Source organism: Coturnix japonica, chromosome 1 (assembly GCF_054131305.1).
Source record: "Coturnix japonica strain WE chromosome 1, WE-NBRP24, whole genome shotgun sequence".
Classification (NCBI taxonomy): domain Eukaryota; kingdom Metazoa; phylum Chordata; class Aves; order Galliformes; family Phasianidae; genus Coturnix; species Coturnix japonica.
The window spans coordinates 67,018,469-67,026,941 of record NC_140663.1 but is presented as its reverse complement, the minus strand read 5'-3'; the positions used below and the strand labels follow the sequence as shown (position 1 = coordinate 67,026,941).

The 8,473-nt window shown below is 39.5% G+C and overlaps 1 long non-coding RNA gene across 1 annotated transcript; it reads right to left on the bottom strand.

Annotated features, from left to right (window-relative positions):
- Positions 1-1,238: 1,238 nt before the first annotated feature.
- Positions 1,239-5,722, bottom strand: LOC146762488 (uncharacterized). Its single transcript, XR_014944818.1, has 2 exons — positions 5,021-5,722; positions 1,239-1,379 (listed from the first exon to the last, which is right to left on the bottom strand). It is a non-coding gene; the product is annotated as an uncharacterized LOC146762488 (long non-coding RNA).
- Between the last annotated feature and the right edge of the window lie 2,751 nt (positions 5,723-8,473).

The following is an 8,473-nucleotide window of genomic DNA, read 5'->3' as shown; positions in this document are numbered from 1 at the left end:
GTGGCTCCCAGAGGGGTTGCCATATTTCTTTCCAGGATTTCTTGGACAGAAGTGCCCGTCTGAGCTGTCTGTGATGCCTTCATAATGAGTATGATCCCTGTGAGTCTTAATACATATGCTCTGCTCCAACATTTTGATGTGTGTCATGGGTCTGGCACACTTGGCAAACCTTGTGTTCAGTGACTGCACCTCTGCTCATGTCATGGGACTGGGCCAGGACACCCGGTTATCCATACTATCATATTACTAGCTCAAGCTCTGTGTCAGATGTTGCCCTCTGAGAGAACACATGGGCACAGAAACACCCTAAAGATATAGATTGCATATGAATTTTCTAGTTTGAAATATAAAAGGATAGGTGGGAACTGTGCTGAACCCATTGGCATCACTGCAAAAGAACAGGCTCAGTTCTGTTCTGTTTAAATGTTAAACTACGACCACTATACATTGGCTGCAAAGCTGAGCAAGAATGCCCTTTGTTCCTCTAGGGGAGAGCTGTCTGAGATGTGAATGTACAGTCGGGAATGGCCTACCCAATAATATAAAATCTTCAGATTTTCTTGGGAGAAACCCAGAAAATTGAAAGATAAAAAAGCATTAAAAAATTCCAGGATTTATAACTTCCTTTCAGCTACTTTATTTTTAATTTTTTTGAATGTCCTTTCTGCCAGCATCCTGTGTTGCTCTTGTATACAAGATGCTATACCATTTATAAAGCAATGAAGAACTCACTACCTTACAACAATTTGATCTTAAACTCAGAGCTCACAGCCCAAGGATGCTTAAATCAAACTGTAGAAGCTGGTGAGATCTGTATCCTGGTTTGGTTTTTTTTTTGGCTCTTAAGCCAACCAGGCCAGGTTTTTTTTTTTTCATGACTCCATATTGTCAGTTTATAGTTTCTTTTTCAGAACTCCTAATTTTTACCTGCAGTTGGAGCAGCTTGACAGCACAGAGAGCCACTGTCAGGGGCACACATGCTGCAAATGCCATTGGAGGCAAGTCAGTCATTTCAAAGACATTTTTAAAATATCATCTCTGCTGCTTGTGTGGCCATTTGTTGAAAACAAATGGCATTTGGCATGTCTGGAAACCAGAAGCAGCCATTAGGTGGATCTAAAATATGTGTCATCTGTTTAGTGTTGTATCTCCTTGTGCACTGCCTTTATTTCAGGAGGCGAATCCCTGGAGATCTGTGAGATCAGAGAGAAACATGAGACCCATCTGCAACCTGCTGATTAGAGAGTCAACAGCAATTTATTTTGTACAAAAAGGGGTCGAGTAATGAGCTAAGGCCAGTTGAGTGCCTATATGGCTGTGAAGCACCAGTGCAGCGAAGACGGGAAAAGACAAGGTGGTGTGACTTCTGGGGACGGCACCTTAAAATAGAAGCAAAAAGAAAAGGTGGGATTGTTGAGTGAGTCACTCCAGAGTACTTGGTGTGAATAACAAATCAATGGGTTCAGACTGGTCATGCGGTTTCCTTACTTTCTGGGCACAAATCTCTATGAGCCGGAGGAGCTGGTGGGTGTATGGTATTTGCAACTGCTTTATTTTCTCTGGGCTAAAAATACTCTGCAAACTTTGGTATTATTTTCCATTCCTAACAGCTGAGCCCTGGTTTGGAGGGAATGAATGTTTTATCCCACTGTGAAAATATATAAACAGGTGGAAAAGACAAGGGAGGGTAGAAAGGCAGGGTGGAGACAGTCTGGTTTTAGACAAAAATCCTGTTTTCTTTCTAAAAACAGAGTGAGGTCTGGGTCCTGCATGTTACTTTAAACTAAAACTTGAACTCTCATTCTCATTTATTCACTTGTGTGAAAGAACCTAGTGTTGGGAGATGTGAGGAAGAAAATAGTTGAGGAGGCTGTCAGAGAAAAGACAAAATTATGGGCACTGTGCTGCTGTTTCAGTCAGGTCCAACTATTCTGCCAAATAACTTCATTTTTCACCTGTAACTTCCGTTATGGCAGCTGGAGTCGCTCAGCTTTAGTAAAGTTCTTCTGTTCTCAACTTTATGAATGCTATCCCAGTTCTGAGTCATCTCTGTCGAAGCATCTCAGTATAGTATTGACTGGTTGTGATATTTCTGTAGCCATCTTTGCGTCTCAGCAACTATCAAATATCTATGACTGTTCTAAAGGTGTGGGATTTGATTTGTTTTTCCCTGCATTGGAATTTCTTTTTCTGTTGAGAAGCATGATCCTGTCTGCTAAAGCTCTCTTCTTTGAAATCCTGTCTGGATTTCAAGTAAGTCCGCAAAGGCAAGGGCTAATGCTCTAATCCATTCTGGTACTGTACGTATTTATTGAGGCTTTTTTTTTTTTTTTTTTTTTTTTTCAGAAAAGAAAAATAAGGATCCAGAGATTTGTACTACACACAGTGTAATCAATAAAGTTATTCAGAATTCTGCACAAAAGCGCTCACGCAGATCATTAGTGCAGAAACCTTAATCCACTGAGGTTTAGAAATGAGGAATTCCTTAAGTACCACCTGAGACTTTTTTTTTCCCCCTCCAAATCTGTAGGGCTTTGTGTGTTGTAAATCCAGCCAAAACACCTTTTTTTTTTTTTTTTTTTTTTTTTTTTTTTCCCCAAATATTGGGGGGAAAAAAAGGAAGGGGGGTGGGGGAGAGGAATGGAGAACCAGGCTGAAATCTGATAAAACACCCCCAGGAATTAATCCCCTTCAGGGGTCACTGACTGTTGTCCAAAATTCTCCCCTAGGTGATGCAAATTAGTAAATAATCATAAAGAGTGGGGAGGAGAAATGGTGCTGGTGAGAGGAATGAAGCCACGCTGATTTTACCTTTCCTACATTTGAGCCTCTAAATTCCATTAGATATTCTTCTTAACATTCATATTTTTTTCTGCAGCTTTTTTTTAAAGCTTTTTTAAGCTGCAGCACCCATAAGAACTTGGATTGTGCTCTTATGGGTGCTGAGGTTTTCACCAAGAGACTACTGGTAGGAGTGCACCAGGGGCACCCATGAGCTTACTATCAGAGCAGTAATACAGATGAGTGAAGTGTTTGTCTTCTAGTCCAGTCTGTATGTCCAGCTTTCAGTATGTCCAAGGAGATTAGTGTGATGCATTCTGACTCCACTACAGGGCAATTTCAACATTGGCTATTAGCATGTATTTATAAGATCTATATAGATTTATAGGCAGAACAACTGCTTGGTTCCATTAGAAGCAGAAGAGGTATTTTGTCTTCATTCTGTTTACAGATACATCACAGCGTACTCAACATTAGAGTGTGGAGGTTGATGTTCTACAGAGTACTCATGAGCTAAAAAGTCAAGGAAATGCAATATGATCAAAGCGTGGTGCACCTATCCAGCCAGGCACAAACCAGAATGGAGAAAAGTGTCGGGAGGGAGAAATGATTTTGCAGCCTGACAAATGGTTTCCAAGTTAAAGAGAAATGATGACATCAAAGTGCCCATTAATTCCAACTAGTTTGCTAATGCTTCAGGACTGTTGGTTCACTTTTATCTAAAACTGAAAAGCGTAATTCAAAGCCTGTTCATGAGACTGAGAGCCTGGAAGACCATTACCTAAAAACTAGTTACAATTGTACATTATCTGTGCTGGCTCCAATTTTTATTAGCTTGAGTTTGTGCTCCAGGGCATCAGCCAAAAGCCAATTATTTGTTAGGCTTTCCAAAGGAGCTAAAAAAGAGCAGTTTTGGATAGGGTTGAGGGCAGGACTCCCCTATCTCTGGTATTTCCTAGAGAGATGTAAGCACATGGAACTTATGCAGTTACTTTACCGTATACACATACTGCACCAGGGATGTTCAAACACATGATGAGACTTTAGAATTTGTAGATTTGCCTGCACAGGCTGTAGCAGTAGCTCTGACTTGGCTCCAAGACCTTCAGCAATTCCAGACAACAGCTGAAACTCACTCTCTTCTACTTTGCCAGTCATAAAGTTAGTCCCTCCCTCTGCAGCTGTGAGTCAGTAACAGGGCACTGTTCTGCAGTCTCAGATTACTGAGGTTTTGAGTGCAGAATTAATTCCTTACATAACTCTCTTGAAATTAATGGATTGATTGATGCTGATGATTTGATGTTATTCTGTTAAACTGCTTTTGAAAAGAGAGACAAATGCTTCATGGTATATTTGTTTGTATGCTGTGAAGCATAAATGAAACTTGATTAAACAGTTTTATGGAGAAAAAAAAGGATAATATATTGGTTGAAAGTACTCTTTGTATCATTATTGTTCTTGATTATTTAGGGCCCTTACTGGTCACAGCAGACTTTGGATCAGACAGTTAATAATTCATCTTCAAATCTTTCTGGAAATTACAATGACAATTTCACTATATATGTGAGTTGCCTAATCCTCTATGAAAAAGTTAAGTTTACACCACAAACCAACAGTCTAATGGCAAATTCTAAGGCTACTTCTATCACCCCTACATAGTGATCCTTTATCTATCAGCTGATGTGTTTTCTTGCCAAAATGCCAGTATAAGAAAAATTACTTGTGTGTAATACTGCTACAGCCACTGACAAATAGTGACTTTTAATAGACAATACTTTAAGAAAATATACCTACAAAATGCTGACCAGTAGGGGATGATAAAGAAAAAGACTCTTGGAGATGTAAAACCTGTTATTGTTATCCCTAGCACTGGCACATCTCACATGAAATTTCCTTGTTTCCCCTCATTTAATCTGTTTAAGACAAGTCATGCTGCCAGGTTGGAGCCCAGGAGGAGATGTGAATCTCTCCAAACGTTCTCCTATAGTTGAAGAGGGTTCAGAAAGAAGCTCTGTGCAAACTAACTAACAAAAGAGGGGGGAGGTGGAGGTGTGGAGGGAGAAGTAACCGCTCTATTCTGGATTCAGATCCAAAGAAAACTTAAGGTCCAGAGTGAATATAGATAACTCTTCTTACAGAGCTTTGCAGGTGACATTGGAGGTTTTCATTGTCCTGTAAACATGTTAAGCCAAAACCTCAAGTTTTCTGGCCTATGTGATCAAAAGAGTATTTCTTTCACCTTATTGCTGCTCCTCAGAAAGAATTCAGTCACAGCTTCTGGGGTGGATGTAGAATTTTCCTCATTATTTTCTGTAGATAGTATTGAATTTCCCATGTCAGTCACTGGACATGTTTTTGAAGACAGGTAGATACCTGCAGAGCAACAGACAGAACCTGTGAATAAAGGGCTAATCTGTTAGATCGTTAGATTGATGGTACCACTCCTGGTACCATGAATATGCATGTATTCCCTCTATAAATAGGGATATTTACCTGCTTTCCATGTGCAGACTAGGAAGGAGTTATACCTCCTGCACCCGGCTGGCTGAATAAAATGTATCTGCTCTACAGCTACTTAGTGGTTGTGGAGTTCATTCCACAAGTCATCTGGATCCTAAAGACCCTTCAAAAAGCTACTTAATGGTGACTCCATTACCATTACTCCCAAACTATGACCGTTATTTTTCTCTGTTAAAAGTCATTTAAAAAAAATATCTAGGTGGAATGCAAATAATAGGGATGAAAGCCTAATCTTTGTCAGAGATCCAGACACTGACTGTATTGTAGTTTTAGCGTGGGCATGTGTCTGACATAATATCAAGGAGGCAAATAAAATGGGAGCAGTCAGTGTGATTGTGCAAAAGTGGGATTTAACCCTTTTACAGGCTAAACACTTGCAGCCTGGAGTGAGCAGTGGCCGTGTATTTTGCAAAGGAGGAGTTGTTCTTGTTTGTGGTTTAAAAAGAGCATTCATATTAGCTGAGTTTGAGCCAATACTGAAAACAGAGCTGCCAAATTTATCATTGACCAGAAGATTTGTATGGGGCTGAAGGAGATTGGTACAGAGAGATTAGAAGCAGTTTATCAGCATGCTTTTAGCTTTATCTTTTTCTAGATGGAACTAATGAGCCTCATATACAGCTTTAAATTGTAAAATATAAATTATTTGCTTGAAAAGGCTCATAGGAAATATTATTTGTGCCAGAAAAAAATCATTCCCAGAGGAATTCATTTCTATCAGCATCATAAATTGGCTCAGTTATCTTCTGGAGTCTTGTTATGAAACAGAATATTGCTGGTTTCATAACAAGGTAAAAGAACCCAATGGCATTTTTAGGAAATAAAGTGTACTGATTCATTCTGGTGTCAGAAGAGCATATAACCCAAAAACTCAAGTGGAGCAGAGTGACTGGGGCTTATCTTACCCATGGAGAGACTGTCAAGCAGGGAAAGAAACATGTAATTCAGAAATACCGCTCATTTGTATGAGTGTCATCTGTGGTACTAAATTTGGGTCAGTGATAACTTTGTAAAAGAAGGAAGCATCCATGGTTTGTCAGCAATATCCAGGTTTCTTCACAATTTTCTTGAGAGCTTGAATATTTGGTGACACATCTTTCAGTCTAAACAGCCTTGTAGAAAGCATTACAGAATTCTTCCTAACAGTGGGGAAAATGTTGGATGATTTTTAAACTGATGTTTCCATTTTTTTTTTTTTCAAAGCAATGAAGACTGAAATATTTTCCTTATGTCCTCTTCCCTTATGATGCTTCTTAAGTCTAAATTATAGAATTTGAGGACACTTTTGGGGAGTCAGGGAAAGTTTTTTTTTCATATTTGAGAATTTACAAACACTTTTTAGAAAAAAAAAAGGTTAAAAAACTTGCTTCATCTCAATGTAGGCAAAGTGAAAAAGGCAAATTAGAAATGAAAGAAAACTTTGTACAGCGGGCTAGACACTGCAGATGATCTTTATAGTGCAAGTCTTTATGTTGCTGGTACTCTTACATGGAAGATTAAGAAAACAGGCCTTTTGATCTACATAATGGACTATTTTGCCAAACATGAAAATTGCTAACTGTGTCCAGCCTCCTCCTTTCATGGGAAAACATCTTCCCTATTCTATAGCTGTGGTTGCACTGTTTTCTTCTGCCTCTCCTCCATGTGGGATGTCCCCACCTGCTAAGATCTGAATCGTCAACGCAAATCCTGAGGAGGCTAAACCAGAAACATAGCTTTATGTGCAATCAGACATTTTAAAGAAGTGAAATGGCTGGACTAGTCATTAAGATGGAGGACTCTATAGGTCTGTGCCAAGAAATCCTCTGTGATTGTCCCTTTGACTGGTAAGAGCTGAGATCACACAGAAGCACAGACCTTGATGCTCAAGTTGTCCTGGAAAGAGTAGATGAAAATGTGTCTGTTGTAGCAGATCTGTAACCTGAGTTTTAGTTCTGTTTATGGCACTGTAGCTCCCTGTCCCCTCAGGCAGCATGTAGTGACTTGTGAACTGTCTACTGCTTCTTTCCTAAGCAGTTTCGTCATGGAAGTTTTTGTCCTAGAAGTTATAAATCCAGAAGTTACAGATTCAGCTACTCAAAAGAAAAACAGGAGAATACTATACTAATACTAAAAGGGCACTCTTAATACAACACTAGTTAGAAATCCAACTTTCTCTAAGTCATCTGATAAATAAGAAACTGTATTTCTACAGAGGCATCTCAGTTTATGTCCTCAGCACCATCAGGATATTGCTTCAGTGAAAATGACATGTAGATGTATGGCATGGTAAGATAAAGACAATGGATGAATCAGCTACAATGAATAAAGCCTCAGCTGCCCAGGCACAGCAGTGACCTCTGTGAGTGATCACTAGTGCTCAGATAGAGGACAACTAGTGAACTAGTGTTAGTTGTGTGGGCATTTGATGCATCATCTCTGAGAAGCAAAAAAAAAAAAAAAGACTCAGTTTCTTAGTTCTGGTAAAAGTGTTTACAAATCCATGCCTGAGTGAGGGAAAAAAAAATTGACACAAATGGGGCCTGACGTATGCCAAGTGTATGAGCCGTTCTGAAAGTGCGATGTGTCATGGGCTCATTATTCATCAGTGCTTCATCACACTGAGTTTATGGTGGCATTAAAACTGGAGAAAAAAAGATGTCATTTACATGAAACACTGGAGACACTCCCTCTACCCTTTGATTCCTTCAGTAAGCTGGAAGGAGGTTTGTGTGCGCATGAGAAAGTGTGCTATACAATGCTGGCCTTTATTCTCTTCTTGAATTACTCATACTGTGCAGTATGTTGGGAAAAAAAAAGTTTGGGCCTTATTTTTCTCTTAAAAAATAACAGTAAAACACTGAAGCAAGGCTACAATGCAAGCTAATGCACTGGTCGTTTCTGAGTTTATTTTACTAGGTTTTTTGAATATTAGTATCTTTTTTTTTTTTTTTCCCCTGTAAATGGCACAGAGTGTGCTTCATGCTCAAGTTGTTACTTTCCTATGTACGCAGGACAAGCCAAATTCCTTCCCCAACCCCCAAAGTCTTGACCTTGACAAAGGAATTACTGTTGTCCCTCTGCACGAGGTTCTGTGGACTGTTAAGCAATTGAGGTGGAAAGCGCAGGCCAAAGGGAGCTGGCACTGTGGATAGAGCAGGAAACTTGGGCCAGCATCAGTGTAAGATATTGA